Source organism: Echinops telfairi, unplaced genomic scaffold (genome assembly GCF_000313985.2).
Source record: "Echinops telfairi isolate 266 unplaced genomic scaffold, ASM31398v2 ScPeMD7_7420;HRSCAF=8458, whole genome shotgun sequence".
Classification (NCBI taxonomy): Eukaryota; Metazoa; Chordata; class Mammalia; order Afrosoricida; family Tenrecidae; genus Echinops; species Echinops telfairi.
This window is the reverse complement of record NW_022111320.1, coordinates 11,055,293-11,078,195: the sequence shown is the minus strand read 5'-3', so window position 1 is coordinate 11,078,195 and position 22,903 is coordinate 11,055,293.

The window sequence follows — 22,903 nt, the reverse complement described above, 5'->3', positions numbered from 1 at the left end:
ACTATTTGAGGAGATGTAACTATTTGAAGAACTAAGTAACTCACTTTTTAAGAATTTGCATATGTTGAATATTTTGGATGTGAGCATCCTTCCTGATGTTGCAAAGGGTTCAATTGAGCCATTTTATGAAGTCCACTGTTGATTGATAGATGACATAGATACTTTGTATCTATGTCATCCCAGGAAAATTCTACCTCTATCTCAATGGTTTGTGGATAAAATTATAGTATCGTGAAAATAATGTCACTTTCCATTAGAACATAGCGCATGTCTTATTTCTTATCTCTGTAACTACAACAATATTTTGGAGCATTGTTTTTTGAATAAATTAATCATACTTTATTAGTTTATATAGTTTTAATTTTATCTTATATTAACATTATACATATTAAAACTAAAATTGAAATATTATCTGAGTAAAATATCAAAATCATATGGTCTAATTGTTAACAGCTTCTGTACAAGATTATATAAAGGGCAGTTTGAAAGATGGGTATTTGTGGTAAATGGCTTACAATTTAGAAAAGAGAAAAAGATGTATTATGATGTCTTTTAACTTAGATTATATGATAGATAGTAGTAGATGTTATTAATGGTTCAGTGAATAGAAAATAAACTTAGAGCATGGAATATAAATTTCAGTGGATGTGATACCTTTATTATTTTCTACTTAAATCAAGGGAAAATATCAAACAAATGTTTGAATAAAATGTATCTGTGACAGGGGGTATCTGTTTGAATTGATAGAAAAATGATATTCATTAGGGTTTTTAAGCACAAGTAGGTTTTTAATGTACAGTATAAACAAAAATGCAATACAGTACTTCCTTCCCAGAAAACAGTAAAGCCTGAGACATAAGGTTCACAGAAAAAATGTGTATCTGAATGTAATGGAAATATAAATAACCACTTTCTTAAACTTAAATAGAGTATTTTAAAGAGAGAAATATTTTGCAGTTAATATATATTTGTGAAAATTGGGTCTAATTGTTTCAACCTGGAGTCCTCGTGGCATAGAGGTTATTCATTGGACTGCTAACTGTAGGGTCAGCAGTTCAAAACCACAAGCAGCTTTGCAGGTGAAAGATGAGGCTTTCTATTACTGTACAGAGTTACAGTCTTAGAAACCCACAAGAGCATTTCTCCTCTGTTCTATAAGGTCACTATGGGTTGGCATGACTCGATGGCAGTGAGTTTTGGAGCCATATCAAATATTTTTGTCATAGGTATTATTACATGTTACTATAGATCAGTTTGTAGGGAAGAATATATTTTTATATAATGATTAAGAATCAGCATTCATGTAAGATTGTTAAGAGTACTAGTTTAATTTCTGTCTCTGCTCCTTACTGTGTGATATTGTGCAAACTATTTTACTCTTCTGTGTCTGTGATCATTTTCTATCTGTACAATGAGGTCATAATCTAACCTGCCTCATTTGTGTTATTAAAAGGGTTAAATGAATATTGTGTCTGTTTGTTTTTGGTGTGAGGACTTTTGTTTTCTTCACACCATGTGTGAAAGTTGTAGTCTGACATTCATCAGCAAGCAATTATGCCATTTTCATTTTAGCTTTAAAATTTGTAATGCTATCTATTATTTATCTAGTACTATCTTTGTATCTATGTGTAGTACTACTATCTTTTAAAAATGTATGCTTATCTTTTACTGTCTCATATATAGACAACATACATATAGGGATACATATGTGTGTGTCTGTTTATTCCCCACCCCTTTTCTTCTCTCTTTTGTCTAGTCTTTCCCTTTTGTGTTTATCTTTCAATTTTGTTATTTTTAAATTTTCTTTCTTCTCTCCTTCCCCTGGCCTCTTTGTAACCGTCAACGTTGGCTTGTTAGGCGTGAAAGTCATTTTTCTTGATTTATCTTTTTAAAATAGTGGTCCCATATAGTATTTGTCTTTATGACTTTGACTAACTTTGCTGTGCATGTCTTCCAAACTCACCCATTCATGATGCATTTGATAGTGTGATAATTGCTCTTTAAAAATATATAATATCCCATTGTACAAAAAACCTGAATTTCTCTGGGTGGAGTGGAGCTTTCATAATAGGCATTTTTCTCTTTAGATGAACATCGAGCAACTCGCTCTGAGTTAGTGCACCCGGTGGTGTAATATGGGAAGGCTCTCTCCGGTCACAGTGAATTTTTTCATAAAAGCAGTTTCACTCTGACTGCTTTTTTGTTTTTTTTTTTTTTTGCGATGGCTGATTTAACACATTAAAGACCGGATATTTTTTTACCAACTTACCCAAGTGGCCATGTATTTTTTCAGCTGTTAGTTTATTTTTTGCATTAAACCATAAATGGGTTTATATCTCATCAACTTTTTATCACATTTAATTATAACTTTCAGCTTTTGAATATAAAATGTTGTCTCACATTATGAAACAATATTTTGCAATGTATGCAGAGCATTATTAATTTTATGAACTATAATCTTCATGAAATGATAAACTTTCTAAAAAATAATCAACATAATCCATATTACTTTGAAAAATGAGAAGAATCAGGGCTAAGAATTTCTTCATGTCTTTTTGTGAACAGGAGACCACTTGAGCGATTTAGGTGATGTTTACATTTCACTGAGGTTTGATCATGATAAGTGCACTGCTTCTTGCAAAACAATTCAAACAAACAGTAACTATTTGATTTAACCGAAATGCACTAAAATGCTAAATAAGCAAAAAGAACATGAAGACAATCAAGTTTGATACATTCACGACTAATGTAAACACCTAAGTAGACGAAGTAGTTAAAAATATATCCAAGCAGATGGCATCTGAAGACAGCGTGTAAAAATCATGAGTTATCTCATGATCCGTCGGTAACAGATGGTGCGTGAAAACACGAATAAACTCAGGATCTGTCCCCAATTAAGATAATAGCGTGTGGCCATCAAATTTTGTTTCCTGTTCAGAAAAAAATGCTGCAAAAACTGTTGGGATCTTGAAAACACCTTTTAAAGACAACTCAAGTGTAAGAGTGGTTTTATTTTTCAAAGAAGACGAAATGTCGATTGATGGCAAACTTCCTTCTGGATGTCTGCCAACTTCCCAAATGGGCAATAATGTTGACTCATAGTGCATTTGGAGTTTGTCCCACCAGGTCAGACTGTTAATAAAGCTTTCTACTTAGAGGTTCTGAAAAGATTCCATAACAGTGTGTGACCAAAAAAGGCCTGATTCGGAGCAGACGGTGGACTGGTTGTGCCACCACAACAACACACCTGCTCATGCAGCCATCTCAATGCACCTGTGTTTGTGTGTGTGTGTGTGTGTGTGTTCATTTGTTTGTTCTGCAAAAACAGCATACCTGTCTTGCACTACACACCTTACTCACCTGACCTCACTCAGTGAAACATCTTTTTGTTTCTGCAAATGAAGAGGAACATGAAAGGACATTGATATGAAGAAGTAGAAGAGGTGAAGAAAAAAAATGAGGGAGGCGCTCTCAGCCATCCAAATAGATTAGTTTGAAAATGTTTTCAAGAATGGAATCACAGAGTTGACAACTGTGAGAAGCGTAATGGAGAGTGCTTTTAAGGTTGTTTTCTAAAAAATTTAAATACATAGCTTTGAAAAAAACTCTGGGTTTTGGTGGTGCACCCTTGTATGTATTATATGTATGTATATATATCAAAGTTAGTTTATTGCTCATTTTTGTGGTTAATTAACTTATTCAATCATTGATACCATTAAAATTTGCAGTATACTAGGATATGGTGCCAAAAAATCATTTTTTTCCTCATACAAACATACTTATATATCTATTATGTACATATATATTCTTATACTTTTATACATACACATACATATCTGTTATTATTAATGTTCATATGTACATTCATTTCTAAAATAAACTTTAGAATATGGAAATTCAACCAAGCTAAATAAACCTGAGGGAATTAGAATGTAATTAAAAATTTAAAAATTACTAATGAATAAAAATGACGCTAAAATTCATTATCCCAAATTTTAAAAATAGGCATTATAATAAAACGGTTTTTTCAAATATTAATTTAAAAGCCTCCTTAGGCATCATATGAAAATACATCCAAGATTGTATCTTAGATATGTCATAGAAATATTCATATTGGTGCATGTGATCATTTTTTAATTTGTTCTTTGTCCTGATTTTAATTGCATCTCTTCAGTTTTTCTGTTATATTTATATATGAAGGATCCAACTTGCTGAGATAATTATTCAATTTTTAAATCATTCTGATGATCAATTATTTATTCTTTAAAAATAGCACCACATAAATATTCTGCCAAACTCTGTGTTTCCTGGAAACCTCTCTTTTTGAGATGCATTGACTCTTTCAAGCCATTAAGTTACTCTGAAGCAAATAGCTGTTTTAGGACATCCATTTTTTTTCAAACAGGTACTGCTTATTCTTCTGTACTATATCAGTAATTTCTCAAATAATTAAAAATAGTAGAAAAGAAGAGATCAGGTTAAAAAACACATCTTTCTACTGATAAATTTAATACAGGGCTACAATTTAATTTACATTTTGTAATTTTAAATTTTGTAATCTGAGTCTTTTAAAACTCTGATTAATGCATATACTTGTGAAAGCACAGGTTTCCCACCACGTGAAGGAAAAGTGAGCCATAATTTGGTGTGTTATCGCGTCATTATTATGACACTAGTTATCATAGAATTTGTGTATTGGGCAAAGATCAACTTTAAACTAAGACATCCCATTATTGTGGTCTGTTATTAGATGCAATTCATTTTATATCATATCTTATCCTCTAAAATACTTAAACTGCATACTATAAAAACTTGATAAGCTGATCACCTGGAATTGAAGTGATCAGATGACGTGCAGATTCGGATAGTCAAGAACATGTGAAGTGTGTGCTTTTGCATACAAGTCAGAGAATGAAATGAGAGAAGGAAAAATGACGTGGCAGAAAATAGACGATTCTCTGAAAACAGTTAAAGAATAAAAGTAACTTCAACAAAACAGTGTTGTTATCTCTTATTTATCCTGTTCTCTTTGCCCACTTTACCATTAATGATATTAGATTTTTCAAATCACTGAAACGCTTACATATGCAATATTCTGCCTATCCTTCCTTACTACTAACTCACTTGTGTCAGTCAAGAAATACTTTTAGAAAAACTTCTATGGAGATAGATAGATCGATCAATTGATACATAGATAGATAGATAGATAGATAGATAAGATAAGATATAGCATATGTTATAGGGATTCAGCTCATACATGCACTGGCTTATTCCAATGAAAACTTATTTTAAACTCTCTCTCTGATCAGTGCATGACTACAGACAAGTTCTCTTAGTAAAGTCCTTACCTGAGTCTTATTAAGATGCCTCCAAAAGAGAAATGGCCCCATCAAGTGTGCAGCTTCTGAGGGGATCTTCTGGGCCAAATGCATTCAAGGCAGAGAGGCCAGTTCAGGTAATGATCATTGGATTTGTTGTTTTGATTTGTTTTTAATAACAAGGTGAGCAAAGGCAATCGCTTTTTCTTGAAAGAAATAAGATGATGATGAGGACTGATTATGAAGAAGTTTTCAGAAAATGGAAACTGCCTCATGAAAAAGACCACACATTTTGAGTAGCCCATTTTGCTTCTTTCATCATGCATACATCAGCTTATTCTTCCAGGGAAGATGCCTGTCTCGGGAATTTCACTGGGAGCCATGTGTCTTGTGCCCCACAGATCTTAAGACATTTTTTCTTTCCCAAACTGAGAGAACATTGAAAATGAGCACGATTTGAGACTCTGAAAGATACTGAAATTATGCTTTGGAAGTGGTGTAAATTACAGAGTGAAGAATTATTTGGAGAAGGCATGGAGAGTGGAAAGACTGTCCTCAGAAGAGTATAGACCTAGATGGAAGATATCTCGAGAAACAGTACCTTCACATTCTGATATATTTGGGTTATTAAAAATGTTTATAAAGATGATTTATAACAACATTTTTAACTTACCTTCTGTGGTAGTTACATAATTTCATGTGAACTTGATAAATAAGTGTAGGGGTGGAGTCTAGTCTGTCAATCACCATCTGATGATACCTCCTTGTGGATATGACCTTCTCAGGAGGATTCTGGGAGCTTCCTCTATCTCTCTGCCTTCATCTTCCTGTGGAGGAGACACATTGAGCCATGTGAGAGCCACAGAGATGCTTCCACTGCCACTGGATCCACAAGACTGCACTCACTGGCCTGTGATCTTCCTGGTTTGCATCATTGCATGTGCTATGTGAGTCTGAAGAAGGATTTATGGACTAGTATTATACTTATGGGTTAATGTCAGACTTATAAACTTGATCTGGATTGGGCTGGTATGTTTTCTTAATATACAATTACTCTTTGATATAGTTGTTTCATATATATATATGTTTCTCTAGTCAACCTGGCCTAACATAATTTCATATATATATATATATATACATACATGCACATTATATACTTATATTATCTATGTGTTATATGTATGTAACACATACATATGTATGTATATATATCTATGTAAATATATGTTATATTTATATTTACACACATTTTTACAATCCAGATAGATAGATGATAGATAGATACCCAGGCCTTTTTTCATGATGCCATTGATTGGACTCAAATAGTTAACTTTTAGATAAAGAAGCACACCAACCTGTGTGATCCAAGGATTATAAAAATATATATAATCCAAATACTAAGGAGGGAATGTGATCATCACTTAATTTTGAACACCTGGTTCGCACAAGGTTATGGATGACAGTGGAAGCCCAAAATCCATTTGCAGAATCCCCACATGGATTAAATCTCCGATGAATCCCTTCTGTCCATAGTTGAGGAATATGAATGACCTTGTTATCAGACAGAGAACATTGGAAAGACTATTATGGTAGAAATAGGTTAAAATATAATTGTTTATTTGATTTTCCTTGTGACCCACATTTGTTTCAGTTAAAAAAAAGAAGAAAGGGAAATACACTTGGATCAAGCCCCTTCCGACCATAGCTCAGGGATGTGAATAGACTTGAAATGCAGAGTGCATTGAAAAGTGAATTATAGCAGATTTAGGTAGGTTACAATTCAACACCTTATCATTTCATCTCCCTTATGCCCCATTTTAAAGTTATTCTATTTTTTAATATTTTATTTCTTTTCTATTGAAGTTTTTCTCTGTTATATTTTGTCATTCTTGTTAGTTTTTTGGGGGGATATGTTTTTCTGCTTATGAAATTCTAAATAGACTGTAACTAGATTAATGGTTTCTTGGGATTACGGCAGAGGAAGCTGGGGGAAAAGGGAGAGTTAATAACAATGAGTACAAGAAAAAAAAATGTTCAAAACTGATTGTGGGGATGATTGATCTTGATATGATCAAACCATGTAATTTTTTGATATGTGGATTATGTGCAAACAATACAGTTTAAAAAAACAAACAACAATAATGTTACATAGATTCATCTGTAGTGCTGGACTATGACATATCCCTTCAATGGCCTCAGATAAAACTAGAGAATTCAATCTTCATTAGCTTTATAATTCTCAAAGTACAGAGATCATTCAAAATGCTCCAACATTTGAGTTAGCTGAGAATCTAGTTAAATAAGGATAATTGGAGTTCCACTTTTAAGATTAGCTCCCATTGCTTTTATTTTTGGTCCAAGTATTATCCTTGATGAAAATTCCAAATGGTTATTACATGGTTCTTTGGGGGCCTGATTTAGCAAAACATGTAAGTCAGGCTATTTGCCAACAGCAGGCTGTTTTATGTTTATTTGTGTTTAGTTTTAGTTTTTCTTGTTTGGGGGATTTCTTTTTTTTGGTAATGTCCACTCAGAGAACTGGAAACTGTATCAGCATTCTCAACACCTGAATTTTTGCCTGGATATCAGTCTATAACAGAAATGGAAATGATACGATGGTTTAGAATTTTTGAGGATGACAAAAATATTTGGTGAAATTCTTGAGCCCATTTTATATCATGAAGTCTACATGTTATGTCATAGGTGTTTGTAACTTAAACAAGTGCAGAATCGAATGAATTATATTGAACCCAGAAATCTACTACATGGTCTTCTGGAATTATTTTACTCCACAAGCGTGTTATTTTGTCTTTCACAAAAAAGTCATGAAGTAACGCACTGTATGCTTTATGGCGGTCGTTGTGGTTTTTGATTGCTGGGTCTTTCTTTGAGGGGAGGATAAACTACAATGGTTAATAAAACTTTAAAAAATATTTGAAGCTTTTTGTTTCTGAATGAAGCAATCTAAGCTAGGAAAGGGGAATTCAAGTATCGCTGCAATTTTAAGTTTAGGAAGGTGACATTGGAAGTATCAATGCCATATTTTTCTTGCCTTTCACTCCATTACTAATGTATTTATGAAGCAAAGTAGGAAAATTGTATTATTTTGCTGTATCTATCTATTGTTTAAATCTTGGGTTAGGATATCATCAATGCATCCTTCACTATCTAAAATTTCAGAAAGCAGAGCAAAATAAAACTTTGGCCACTTCAAACAATAATATAAATTTGACCAGGAAGAACTTTAATTAAAATGCCACTTAATAAAAAAAAATAATTATTCAGAAGAATTGGGCTTCTGAATTGGACATCTGAAAGTGTTTTTTCACAGATATCCATCTCAGAAAACACTTGGAATATTTGTTGTATATCCAGATTTAGTGAATATTGAGGGATATGATCTTTATTGAACAAGGATACAGACCTTAGTGGGGGTATGACCTTTATTTTTAAGGATACAGATTGGGCATGTTTGGAAGGCACTGAAATAGCATTGGTGGTGGAATATTTTGGTAAATAATGGAGAAAATGCAATCTAATCTCTTCCAGCAGCAAAAAATGAGAAGGATAATCTAGCTCCTCAAAGATGACACTATGCCTCCGCCGTCCATCCTTCTTTATCTTATTTTGACATCAACTTTTCTTCCCATGATACTCTACTTGTCTGGTAGGGAAGCTTAGAGGTTACAAAATGTTAAGGATACAGTCTTGTCAGAAGCACCTCTTTTCAAGCCATCTGGCATGCATGTCTCTCTCTAGTCCTTGGCTTCCATGTCTTGCTATCCTTTAGCTTATGACTCATCCTATGGGCCAGAAATTCTCACAGCTTTGATGTGCCTCTTCATTATCTCATGGTTTTAGTTCCACAGTTTCTGATGCTTCTTTTGTCTCTGCCACCTTGGGGAGGGATCTTGCATACCTCCTTGGTGGCTATGGTAGTTACATAATCTCGTGTCAACTGGTGATGCTTCCTTGTGGGTGTGGCCTCCTCATGAGGATTTTGGGAACTTCCTCTCTTTCTCTTGGGAGGCGTGCCACAGACCCTCTATGCTTTACCTTCCTGTTGAGGAGACACATTCAGAGTGCTGGAGGAGCCACGTGGAGACCAGCAGCAGCGCTGAAATGTTTCCACCACCACTGGATCCACAAGACATTTCACCCACTCGCCTGTGATATTCCTGCATTCACCATGTGCTGAGTGAGTGTGAAGAGGACTTTATGGATCATTATCAGACCTATGGCTAACATTAGACTTATGTACTTGATCAGGACTGGGATGGGATGTTTTCTTAATACATAATTGCTCTTTGATATAAATGTCTATGTTACACACACATGAGTGTCTCTGGATTTGTTTCTCTTGTCTACCCAGTCTAACACAGTGGCCCCCCCTTTTTTTTTTAGTTTTCTTTTACATTTTTATTGGCATCTAATCCACATATCATGCAATTCAGTAGTTCAATTGTTCAATCATATCAAGAAAATTGGACAATCATTACCAAAATCAATTTTAGAATATATGCGTCCCCCTGCCCCCAAGGTTAATTTGCCTTTAAAATGAGTTGTATAATCACAATCAGTTCTAACATTCCTTCTCCCTTTCTGCCTTCATTCTTTATTACAGAAAACCCCTCACCCTCTCTATCTCCCACCCCACCTCTCTATCCCCTATAAATCCCTGCATGAATTATTATCTCTGTTCATCAACTCCTTCTGTGCTCCACAAACTGGGAAACCGAATAGAAACAATAAAAACAAAATATAAATAAAATGGTAAGGATAAAGTAATAAATATATAAAGAAAACAAATAATGAATAAGAACGAAAAGACTACCATCAATAATCAAAAATCCAGGTAAGAAATTTTTGGTTCTTCTTTCTTAATGACTGTGAAATTCCTTTTTCTGCCTCTGAGATGGCTGCCTCTTATACTTAATAGAATGATAAAAATGACCAATCCTAGAGTTAGAGTCCCATACACATTATTTTTATCATCGCAACCACTCATTTGGTGAGGATTACAAAGACTACAGGTAGAAGAGTAATACCAAGTAATTTCACTTCATTGCGTAACTTTTTGTAAAATTCTTCACAGTTGAATCAGGGAGATTTGATGTCCTTGGACTTTAAGCACAAGTGAATGTTAGATTAGAATTCATGGTGGATCTACAAACTCTATAAAAATTTAAAAAGTCACTTTACTATTAGTATAATTTACATCCAATAAGATATATCCCTTTTAAGTGTATTTTGGATCAATGTTGACTCAATAAACTTTTAATGCTATACCATATATATTCATGTATAAGCCAAGTTTTTCCAGTACATTTTTTTTTTTTGGAGTTTGGGGGTAAAAAGTAGGTGCCCCAGCTGATATTTGGGTTAGCTTACACTCAAGTATATATGATAATACTTAGTAGCTATTAGGTTTTTCAGGAAGCATTCATTAATTTTTAATGAATTGGAAACTATTCTATATTAGATATAAAAGCAGTGTTTACACAGACTAAGAGGATGTTTGGAGACATCTAGCCATAAACCACAGTATTTTCAATTGCCTCATTTGCATGTGAAAGTCGAATAATGAATAAGAAAGACCACAGGTGAATTGCTGCCTTTGAATTATGGTGTTGGGGAAGAACATTGAAACTATCATGGGCTTCCAGAAGAACAAGCAGAGAAAGACAGCCAGAATGCTCCTAGAAGCCAGCAAGGCAAGGCGTTTCAAGTACCTTGGACAAGTTTGTTGCAGAGAGCACAGTCCTGACAAGAAGACATCATACTTCATAAAACAGAATGGCTGATAAAAAGACGAATACCGGCAAGGAGGTGGATTTTCTCAGTGGGTGCAACAACATGCTCAAACACAATGATTGTGAGCAAGGGGCAGGACGGGCAGTGCTTTGTTATGTTGTACGCAGGACGCCTGAGTCTGAACCCACTTCATTGCACCCTACAACAAAAAGACTCAGGAGAAAGCATTTGTTGATACCATTTGAATCATACCTATTTTATTTTCAAATTATTTTACTAAGCACTACTTTTTAAATGGGAAGGAAGTAGATCATAAAGGAAATGTTTTAGCTTTCACTGCTTTAAGGCAATAAAATGTAAGTAAGAAATTCTAAGAACAATATCCTTAAAACCTCAAAGTACTTAGAAGTTTTTTTTTTCTACTTCATATTAACTACAAAATTCACCTTCAACAAAAAACATTTAAGAAAATATTGTGTTACGATTTTCTATACAATATGTATGCTATGATGTTGTGAATAGGTTATTTAGATTTATTAAGAACCAGATTTAGTTTCTTCTGATGCTCTAATGTATATTATTCTGACATAATAGTCTAACCTCTCTCTGTGTCCTCATTGGTTCGACTATGAGGAAGGTTGAGTGTATTTATTCTCTAATAAACATTTTTCTGGGTTCTGTACATTCACATATTTTGCCAGGTTTTAACTGTGTAACTGTTATATTTCTTACTGGCTTTTATTTAGAAGCTTTTTTCAGTTCCATAAAATTAATTTTAGGTCTGATATTAATTGCAAAAGTATTCTCAATGTGTCATTGAATCTTCTCCTTGTTTATTGTGCTTAGGCTATTGAAGAGCATTTTCATTAGGAGATTTGATTGACTAATAATTCTCTATCTTCTGAGCTTGGGCATGCACTTAGGTGAACCTTATACACCATGATCCATGTAATAACTTATTGCACTTTCTTCTAGAGATTTTATAGTGTCACTTTTAACTTAAAGTTTTTTTTATTAGCATGATATTTACTTTGGAGCAAGAAGTGAGTAGGATAGCTAGTATTCCTCCCCCCACCCCCCACCCCCTCTAGATGACTACCTTTTGGTTCTAATACATTTTAAAATTAAACTTTTCTCACATATTTGAAATTCTGCTTTTATGATCTAGAATTGTTTGGTATTTTAAAAATATATTTAGTAAGTGATTTAAAAAGAATCTGCCCCTGACATAAATGCCAAGACCATTGTGATACTTGGTAAGCCTTGATTTAACTTAGAAGTAGCAGGTATGCAGTAGTCAAAATTATTTTTATTTCGTTAAATTTCATTTGGGGGCAATCTCTGGTATAGAGATTTAGTTCATGACTAGGCTTAAAAATAATGGGTAAAAACTCCAGTCCATGTTCCAGGAACTGGTTCACTATGAAAAATCTTTAAAAAGCACAGTGTTACACCCACCACTATCTCTTGTTGAAGAAAACTCTGTTATTAAAATAAACATTACAATTAGGACTTGAAAGTTCACAATCTTATGTAAATATAGCCCCAAATAGAACTCTTAAAGGTGTGCAGAGAGTCTTAGAAATACTTAAGCTGCTTATGCATACCCCCAGCTCTGCAATAATCAGCCCAATCTTTACATGAATTCTTACTTGCCTTTGCTTAACTCAAAACATTTTTCACAGCTCTAATCTCAATGAGAGAGGAAGCCTTTTTGGAAACGGGTCACTGTTGTAGCACGTGCATCTTGCATGTATAGTTTTATAATCCAGCTTGTATATCCTTATAAATAAATATGACCCTATGAACTCTGAGACTTCACCCAGGTAATTCAGATAGCACAAAGGAGCACATGAATGCCCATGCCGTGTACGGGTGGATTATCTCCTGACAAAGTTAACCACGCATCGGTGAAAAGATAGCAATCCCCAACTCTTCCAAGGGTTGTGTACATTGAACCTTCCTCTCCTCACCTCTGACTTTCGTAGTTAATAAGAAAACAAGAACCACTGCTCATTCATTTGTCGAGAATTGAAAATAAAACAATGGGAAAATGATAAAGTACAGTATCTTATATGAAGTGGACTTTTGGTCTCTTCTATTATTCCCTAGAAATAATTTTTATTACATGGTACTAGATTTTTTTTTCTCTACTTAAAAATTGTGTTGTAATTTTCCTCCTAACATTATCATTTAAAATTCTTTTATTTTCTTGAAATCACTTTTGTGGAATTTATACTTAATGTATATTATGTTTTCAAAAATGGAAGATAACTGTGTCATCTGACCAGAAATAATAAAACTATTTTACCTAATTGATATAATATAATTTTTATAAAACAGTGGGCACTTTCTATTGTTAAAATGATTACTTTGAAATCTGAGCTTATGTTTTAAGTGCTTTCCTCTATGCTTATAGGAGTTTCATGACTTTTGGCATTTGCTTTTGCAGTTTTCCATATTGTTTAGGTTTTCTTGAAATTAATTTTTTTAATGATTATGAAATATAAGCTTCTACCATGTCAAAAACAATTCTTTAGGGCTCATCGGAATGAATTAATCATTGGTCCTGTTGTTGAAAGGTTATAAAAATATGCTCCAAATTAAAAAAATAAAAATTAAATTAAATTTAAATTTAAAAAATTAAAAATAAAAATGTAAAAAGTCCAATTGATGCCAATTCACCAACTCTAAGAGACAGTAAAAATGTCCATTCAGTTTCTAAGGCTCTAGTCTTTACAGAAATAGACTGCCACATCATTCTACAGCAGAATGGCTGGTAGATTTGAAACACTGACATTTTGGTAGACAGTTGAGCACTTAAACACAACTGTGCCAAATAAATCAATAGCAGGCATTTCCTTGCCCCTGTCATAACTGAAAGTTATTTTCAAACCATTAAGATACTAAAATAAATTTAATCTGACAGAATTGGTGACATTTTTATATAATGTAGAAAATAAATGTTTATCACCACAATACACCTGTAGAAAGAAATAGAAATGATACGTACTTATGTCCAGCTTTATTTATCGTATTTTTTTTTCCTTCTGGTACATTTTTGTGTCCAGAAGCTAACTTTCAAGCCAAGAAAATACAAATTAAGAAAAGAAAAACAAAAAACTTTGGATAGATATTATTTCTTTAGAAAAAAATGTGATTCCATTAATAATTTCTGGGGTATTTTAGGGACAAAAGATAGTTCTACAGGATTGAAATACTCTTATTATTTAGTTCCTGTCAACGATATGATCGGCATGTGAAATTCTTATTTCTTTTATTATTCCCAGTCACATCAGGCAAACATCTGTAGTCTAATTTATAACTTTATAAACTTTATAGTGCTCAAACAATAGCAATCATCTTATCCAAAGTCTACTCCCCTCCGTGGTCTTCACTCATCCTCATTGAAAACAGCATTACTAATAGTAGGCATCAGTGCACATATTATCAGTAGGGAGATTAAAATAGAGAGAAAGAAAAAGAACTAGTGAGCCAGAAAGGATAACTGCATCCTTATAAAGGACAAGAGATATGGCAATAAGAATCCAAGAAGCGGGGAGAAGTTCAGGAAGCTGAGTTTTTTTACTTACTTTATACAGCTAGACATCAAATGGCAATTTTTACTGTACTTCCATAGATGAGATTACTGTGAGCAATGTCAAATAATTTTCTAAAGTCTGATAAAAGTTTAATAGCTTAACAAAATCTCACATTTTCCAATCCAGTATTCATGAAATTGGGTTAGGTTGCCAATTAACTTGGATATGAGGTAGGATGATAGTCACTTCTGGTTTATGCTGCTTGCTGATTTTAGAAAAAACCAGAGGGAAAAACAAACTATTGGACTTCATTATTCATTATATACATATTATATGATGACAAATGCACTTAATATTACGTAGTATTACATAATTATATTATGTAAATCAATTAGTAATTGATTTTCATACAAAAGATATTTGTTAAACATTATGTCAAAATTCTTATAATTGTCTGGTCATTATCAAAATCCATTTGATTATTTTCGTTTTTTCCTCTATTTCCTTTTTATTAAAAATCATTTTATTGGGAGCTCTTACAGATGTTATAACCTTTCATAGTTCAATCACATCAAGTGGTATTATACAATTGCTACCACAATCAGTTTCAAAACACTTTCTTGTACTCCTTGATATCAGCTCCCTTTTATCCCCTCCCTCCCCCATCAACCCTTATTTATTTATTTATTTAGGCTAGATCTTACCCCATCCACTATCTCCTTTCACATACAATTTTGTTCTTCACTCCCCTTCAGTGGGATTATGCAGTCATCATGCTATAAACTCCGCCCCTCCGCAATCCATCCTGTACCCCAGGGCTGTACTTCTTATGTTTGGGCTTAGAAGGGGATGCGAGGAAAGGCAATTTGATCACCTTGCTGAGGATGTCCTCGGAAACTAACAAAGCTCCAGCTCCGTATCGACAGCCCAGAGAAAAAAAAAACTCTTCTGTGTTCTCGAGCCTGCTCCAGATCCCTGGTCCACTCCAGATCTCCATACTGCTTCAGATCTCCGACCTGCTCAAGGGTCTCCAGGTAGCTGCCACATTCTCTCGTCTTTCCGAACTTCAGTTCCGCACTGTCTGCCAAAAGTCCGACATCAGCCCATATGTCTGCTACCAATCTATAAAGTCCTCTTCAGACTCACGAAACACGAAATGCAGGACAATCACAAGCCAGTGGGTAGAAAGTCTTTGGATCTGGTGGCATTGTAACCATCTCAGTGCTGGCAGGGGACTGCATGTGGCTTCTTCATTTCCCAGGGCTGCATCAGGATAGGTCCATGTGGCTTCTCCTCAGGGATGGCTCACAGGGAGTTAGCCTTGTGTCTTGTCAGTAGAGCATCTCCAAGGAAGTGAAGTAGTGAGAGAATGTGTCTTCCTCCTCCAAGGAGGAAATACCCGAGTTCCCAGAATTCTCTGGAGAAGGCCATGCCCACACAGAGGCCTCATTGGTTATATCTTGGTTGACAGGCCAGACTCCATCCCTTCACTCTAATCCTCCCAAATGGACACCAGATTATGTAACTGCCACACCTTGACCACTCCAACCTTTTCCCTGAATATCATGATGTTAAATTGTAATCCATATTGAAGACAATCCTTCATTTTCATCAGCAAGTGCTGCACGTCCTTCTCACTCAGCAAACATGGTTGTGTCATCTGCATCTATTGCAGGTTCTTAATAAAACACCCTCCAATCCTGTTGCCATATTCTTTCTCCTCTAATCCAGGTTCTATGATTACTTGTTCAGCATACACATTAAATAAGTTCAGCATACACATTAAAATTCCTGAGTGTAACCGTGAATTAGATCCCCTTTCTGTTCCCACAACTGTCTCTTGATCCCTGTACAGTTTCCACAGGGCACATTGTAATATTCTGGAATTCCAGTTCTCTTCAAGGATATCTTGGTTATGATCCACAGAGTCTCATGCCTTAGCATAGTCAATAAAACACAAGTAAACATCTACTGGATGTTCTCTGCATTTATCCAACATTCATCTGACATCAGCAATGATATATCCTTTGTTCCACATTCTCTTCTAATTCCAACTTGAACCTCTGGTAGCCTCTGCAATATACTGCAGCAATCTCTGTTGTTTGATCTTCAGCAAAATTTTACTTGCATGTGATGTTAATGATATTGTTCTATAATTTGAGAATTCTGTTGGCTTCCCTTTCTTGAACTGTTCACAAATATGGACTTCTTCCAGTAAGTTGTCCAAGTAGCTCTCTTGCAATTTTCTTGACATACATGAATGAGTGCTTCCAGTGCTTCATCAGCTTGTTGAAAAATCTCAATTAATATTCCATACAATCCAGGAGACTTATTTCAATGCATATAGTTTTTTATTAAATGGCTAATGCTTTCAGTGTATCTTGTACATCTTCCTTCAGTATCATTGACTTTTGTTCATACAAAAGGGTATCTCCAAAAAACTGGAATTGCAATGGATGGAGCAGAGCTTGTATAGTACACAGTTTTCCCACAAGGCAAGCATCAAACAACTCACTCTGAGTTAGTGATCCCAGTGGCGTCACCTGGGAAGGTTCTCACTGGTCACAGTGAAATTTTTTTATAAAAGCGGTTTTGCTTGAATCTCATTTTTTTGTGATGACTGATTTAAGAGACTAGTGTGTGGCAGTAAAATTTTATTTCTTGCTCAGGAAAAATGCCACAGGAACTGTTGTGAAGTTGAAAACAGCTTCCAAGGACAACACTGTAGGAAAGTGTAAAAGTGGTTTTCTCTTTCAAAAGAGGTGAAATGTTGATTGATGACAAACCTCATTCTAGACATCCATCCATTTCCTGAACTGATGAAAATGTCAACTCATAGTGCATTTAGAGTTCTTTCCACCCAGGTAAGACTGTTAATTAAGTTTTCTATTTAGAGGTTCTTGAAAGATAGCATAACAGTGTATGACAAAAAGGCCTGATTTGTGGCAGACAGGGGACTGGTTTTGCCACCAGGATGATGCATCTGCTCATATATCCTTCTCAGTGGGCCAGTTTTTGGCAAAAAACAGCATGCTTTTCTTGCACCATGCACCTTACTCGCCTGACCTCACTCTGTGTGACTTATTTTTTGTTTCTGTGAATGAAGAGAGATATAAAAGGATAGGGACTTGATGACTTAGAAGAGGTGAAGAAAAAAATGAAGGAGGTGCTGTCAGCCAGGCAAGAAGATGTTTGAAAAATGTTTCCAAGATAGAATCACAGATTTGACAAATGTGTTAAGTGTAATGGTGAGTAGTTTGAAGGTGATAAAGTTGTTTTGTAAAAAAATTTAAATACATAGCTTTGAAAAACAAAATTCCGTTTTTGGGGGTACCCCCTCTTATGCAACTGCTTGAAATGGTTGAATGTTGACTAGTTCTTTTTGGTATAATGCAGCAGTTCCCAACCTGTGGGTCACGAGCCCTGTGGAGGTTGAATGACCCTTTCACAGGGGTCACCCGATTCATAACGGTAACAAAATTACAGTGATGAAGTAGCAACGGAAATCATTTTATGGTTGGGGGGGTCATCACCACAACACGAGGAACTGTATTAAAATGTCATTAGTGGCATTAGGAAGGTTGAGAACCACTGGTATAGTGACTGCGTGTTCTTTCCACCTTTTTATTCTTCCTGCATCATTGAATATTTTGCCCACAGAATATTTCAATATTGCAACTCAAGGCTTGAACTTTTCTATGGCTCTTTCAGTTTAAGATATTGATTTCATTACCCCCAAGAAATAATATTAATTAATTACTTGATGCTTTTTGCCCTGGTGGATTTTGGTGCATTTTCCCTATTTTGAAATGTAGATTTCCAGAATTTCCCCCCTAAATAAACCAGTTTCATATACATTAAGTATTATGCCTGCCAATAACTTCTTTCCTCAATTTTTTTCAATATCTTAGGATCATCTGCACTTGCTTCTTCACCTTTTACTTTAATACCATGTACAATTGCCTTTATTTTGAAATGACTAAATCAGCTACAGTGAATCAGAACATTGTGGAAAGTAAAACTCTATAATTCAATGACATTTATAGCTTCTTCGAGCAGTCCCCATAATACACATTTGTAAATCTGAACCGAATCAGCATACCATAGACTTTGAGAACTGAAATGACCTATAGGATATATGACAACTCGTGATCCATTGGTGAACATGTTGCTTCATTCCAAATAGCACAGTAGGGGTTTTATAATGAACTTGACAGTTAGACCAATGACAGATGTGCCATGGGAAAGAACCTGTACATGTTAAGACTAATAAATGTGTAGCTTTTATTGTTGTTAGGCCCAATTGAGTCAGTTATGTTTCATATGGCCCTATGCATAGCAGTACAAAATACTGCCCAATCCTACCATGTTCTCATTATTTTTCATTTTAGTCCATTGTTGTAGTCACTACGTCAAATATCTAGTTGAATGTCTTCTTCTTTTCATGGCCTTTCTACTTGATGTCATTTTCCTGAGCCTGGTCCTCCTGATTCTACAATAGTCATGAGTCCTAATCTACTTGACAGCAGTGCATTTGGTTGCAATTCTGGTCTTTCCCGATAACATGCCCAAATTACCTGAGACCAAGTTCATTATCTTCACTTAAAAAGGAGCACTCTGGCTGCACTGCTTCCAAGACAATTTGTTTCCATAGTCTTAGAGACTTTCAATAGTTTTTTGTTGTGTTTTTTTTGCCAGCTCCATAATTCAAATGCATCAATTCTTCTTGGGACTTCCTTATTCACTGTCCAACTTTCACATGCATATTAGGCTATTGAAAATACTATGACCCATGTCAGATAGACTGTTGTCCTCAGTCAAATCTTTGTTCTTCAAAACTTTAAAGAGGTCATATGCTTCAGATTTACCCAATGAAATGTTTGATTGTTTGACTGCTGCTTTCCCAAATATTCATTGTGGATCCAAGTTAAATGAAATCTTTGACAATTTACTTTTTTCTAAACTCATCATGATGTTGTCTGTTGGTCCAGTTGCAAAGATTTTGGTTTCTTTAATTGCAATTCAAGATTGAGTTGTACATTGAATTGTAATTCATACTGAAAACTGAAGTCATTAATCTTCATCCACAAGTGCTTGAAGTTCTAGCTTTCAACAGATTGTGTCATCTGCATATTGATGGTTGTAAATAAGCCTCCTCCAAACTTGATGCCTCCTCTTTTTCTTTTACACATGTTCCTAGGCAGACAGATTAAAGAAGTATGGTGAAATTATATAGCCCTGATGCATACATTTCCTAATTTTGAATCATGCCATTAACCTTGTTCTGTTCAAATGGCTGCCTCTTGATCTGTATATAGATTTCTCACAAATACAAGGAAGAATTCGGGGTGTCCCATTTTTCTCAGTGCTATCTATAGTTTGTTATAGTCCACAGTGTTGAATACCTTTGCATGATCAATTGTGTATGTACAAGTAGTCGTCTTTCTGGCATTCTTTGCTTTCCATCTGACATCAGCAATGATACTTCTCCTACCATTTCATCTTCTGAATCCATGTTAAATTTTTGGAGACTATCAATGTACTGTTGCATTTGTTGGTGAATAATCTTCAGTACTATCTCAATTGCATATGATATTAATGATATTTCTGATAATTCAGTACTTTGTGTGGTTATCTTTCTTTGAAATGGGTATACATATGAATCACTTCCAATCTGTTTGCCAGGTGGACATCTTAATTTTACAGCGAGTGAGTGCTTGCAGTGTTTCAGCTGCTGTGACCCATTCCAATTGGTAATACATCCCTGGAGCTTTCGGCCTTCAGTGAAGTGTGGAAGACTTCTTCTCCTGCCATTGGTTCTTGATCACATACTACTCTTGGACATGGTGGAATGTCAGTTAGTATTTTGGTTCTTATGAAATTCTTTGTTTTCTTCAGCTTCATCTTGAACTTGCACATGAACACTCAGTGGCCTGCTCCACAGAGAGCCCCAGAGAACTCCACTTTGGCTGCTGACATTGAGCGTCTGCATAGTTTCTTCTCGCAGATGTGTCAATTTGACCCCTGTGCTTTCCATCTACCCAGTTCCATGGACAGTTGCTGTTCATGCTGTTGACAAAGAGTATTTTCAAGGAAGAAGTCATTGGTCTTGAAAAATTGTATGATGTGATCTCCATTTTCATGTCTATCAACAAAATCTTATTTTCAAACTACTGTTCCTTCCTTTTTGTTTCCAAATTTTTCATTTTAGTTGTCAATAATTATCAATAAATCTTGTTTGCATATTTGATCAGCTTCAGAGTGAGGAAATTAATTTATCATTCAATGGATTCATCGCTAGATTTATTAGTTGATGCGTACTTTGGAGTAATAGTTGTCTTAGCTGAACTTCCTTTCAGGCATCTAGACATTTTCTTATCACATTGTACTTCAAGATAGATCCTGAAGTATTTTTTTTTGATGTTGAATTCAGCCCTATTTTAAAAAATGTGTCTTTCATAGTGTAGTATACCATATGCTAATCTGTTTAAAATGGCATTAAGCTATAGACACCAAAAACAAGATTGTCAAAAAAAAAGTATATTAATGTAGACTTCCAATTTTCCTAGATTCATGCTTTGTATATTCCACTCTTTAATTGTTAATTGATGTGTACAGCTGTTTATTCTCATTTTGAGTCATGCCTCACCAGCTAATGAAAGTCTAGAAAGCTTTACTCAATCCATATCATCATGGTCAACTCTGCTTTGAGGTAGCTCTTCTTCAGTAGTATGCTGAGTTCCTTCAAACCAGACATGCACAGTATCTGGCATTATATCTAATAATACTGGGTCATACAATATTCTATTCATAATCATGAGGTTTTCAGTGAGCAATATCTCAGAAATGGGCAGACTATGCCTTCTTTATAGTTTGTTCTTAGTTTGGAATGACTACTGATTCTTCCTGTTCACCTTGGGTGATCTCCCCCCACCCCTTGTATTGGAAATACCTGTAACATCTCTTCCAGCATCACAGTAGCACACAAGCCACCACAATATAACAAACTGACAGCCAAGTGGTAGAAATGTGTGCCTTTAACCATCACTTTTGTAAGTTATTATTATTTTTTATTTTTATAAAACATTAAAACTGTGTTAACATCTAACCAACGTAGCCTTCCTTCGATTATTTGACCACATAATTACTCCTCCTAATTTTACATGCTAATTGCTTACTTCTGTTAATTTCCTACAGCTTGTAAGCTCCAATATATAAGGACAGAAAGTATATCTTAGCTTTCATAGCCTCAGTAACTGAGGAGTGCATGACAAATAGTAGGTTTTCAAAAAACATATTAAGTGAATAAATAAAGACATTCTTAAATTATATTTCATATGAATTAATTGTTTCCATTTTATTTTAGGGGAAATGTGCATAATGATGGTTCATTGACACATGGGTTTATCTGTTCAAACGCTTACACCAGATATTATTATAATGTAAGTGGTAATTTAATGGAAAGAAAGGAAATGTACTTTGATCTTTTTAGCACAGTGAACGTTGTGCTGTTAAACACCTTTCCATTTTATGTATATACCTTTCTTAGTGGTAAACCTACTATTACAATAATTATTCTTGATTTGTTGAGTGTTTTATTTTTTTATTTTTCACTACCATGAATGAATTCAAACTATTTAACTATATGACCATATACTAACAATTAAAATAATTCAGTTATGCCTTTTCCCTAGAATTTTCTGATGATAATGAAGAACATTTTGTTTTATTCATTTGAAACCAGATTGACAATTAAGAAAGCCTCCTAACATGAAAATATCTATAACCAACAGTCCTCCAATTATAATTAAATTATATTCCAGTTAGTGGTTTAAGTGTTAATGTAATATAATGGCCTTTGAGTTTCCATTCCTTCAATTCTAAAGAGAAAAAAGATTCAAATCTTTTTTCACATGTAAAACATGACACATGTTCATAACCTGCTCTTCATTCAACAAGTGAAAATTCACCAAAGCGTTGGCCCGAGAGTAAATTCTGACTTGCTATATTCCTATAGAATCACGAAAAATGTTTCCATATGATTTCTGAAATTGTAAATATTTATAGGAGCCAACTGCCATATTTTCTCTTGCAGAACAGCTGGTGAGTTTGAATTTCTCATCTTTCAGTTGGCTGCCCAATGCTTAAACCACAGTACTACCAAGATTTCTAACCAGTGAAAAGTTCAATCAAATCTGTTGACATTACCAAGTAGGCTTAGATTAGTAGTTAGCATAGTATTGTACTTTTAAGCAAGTTATATTAAAATCCACCCTTTCAATAAAAAAA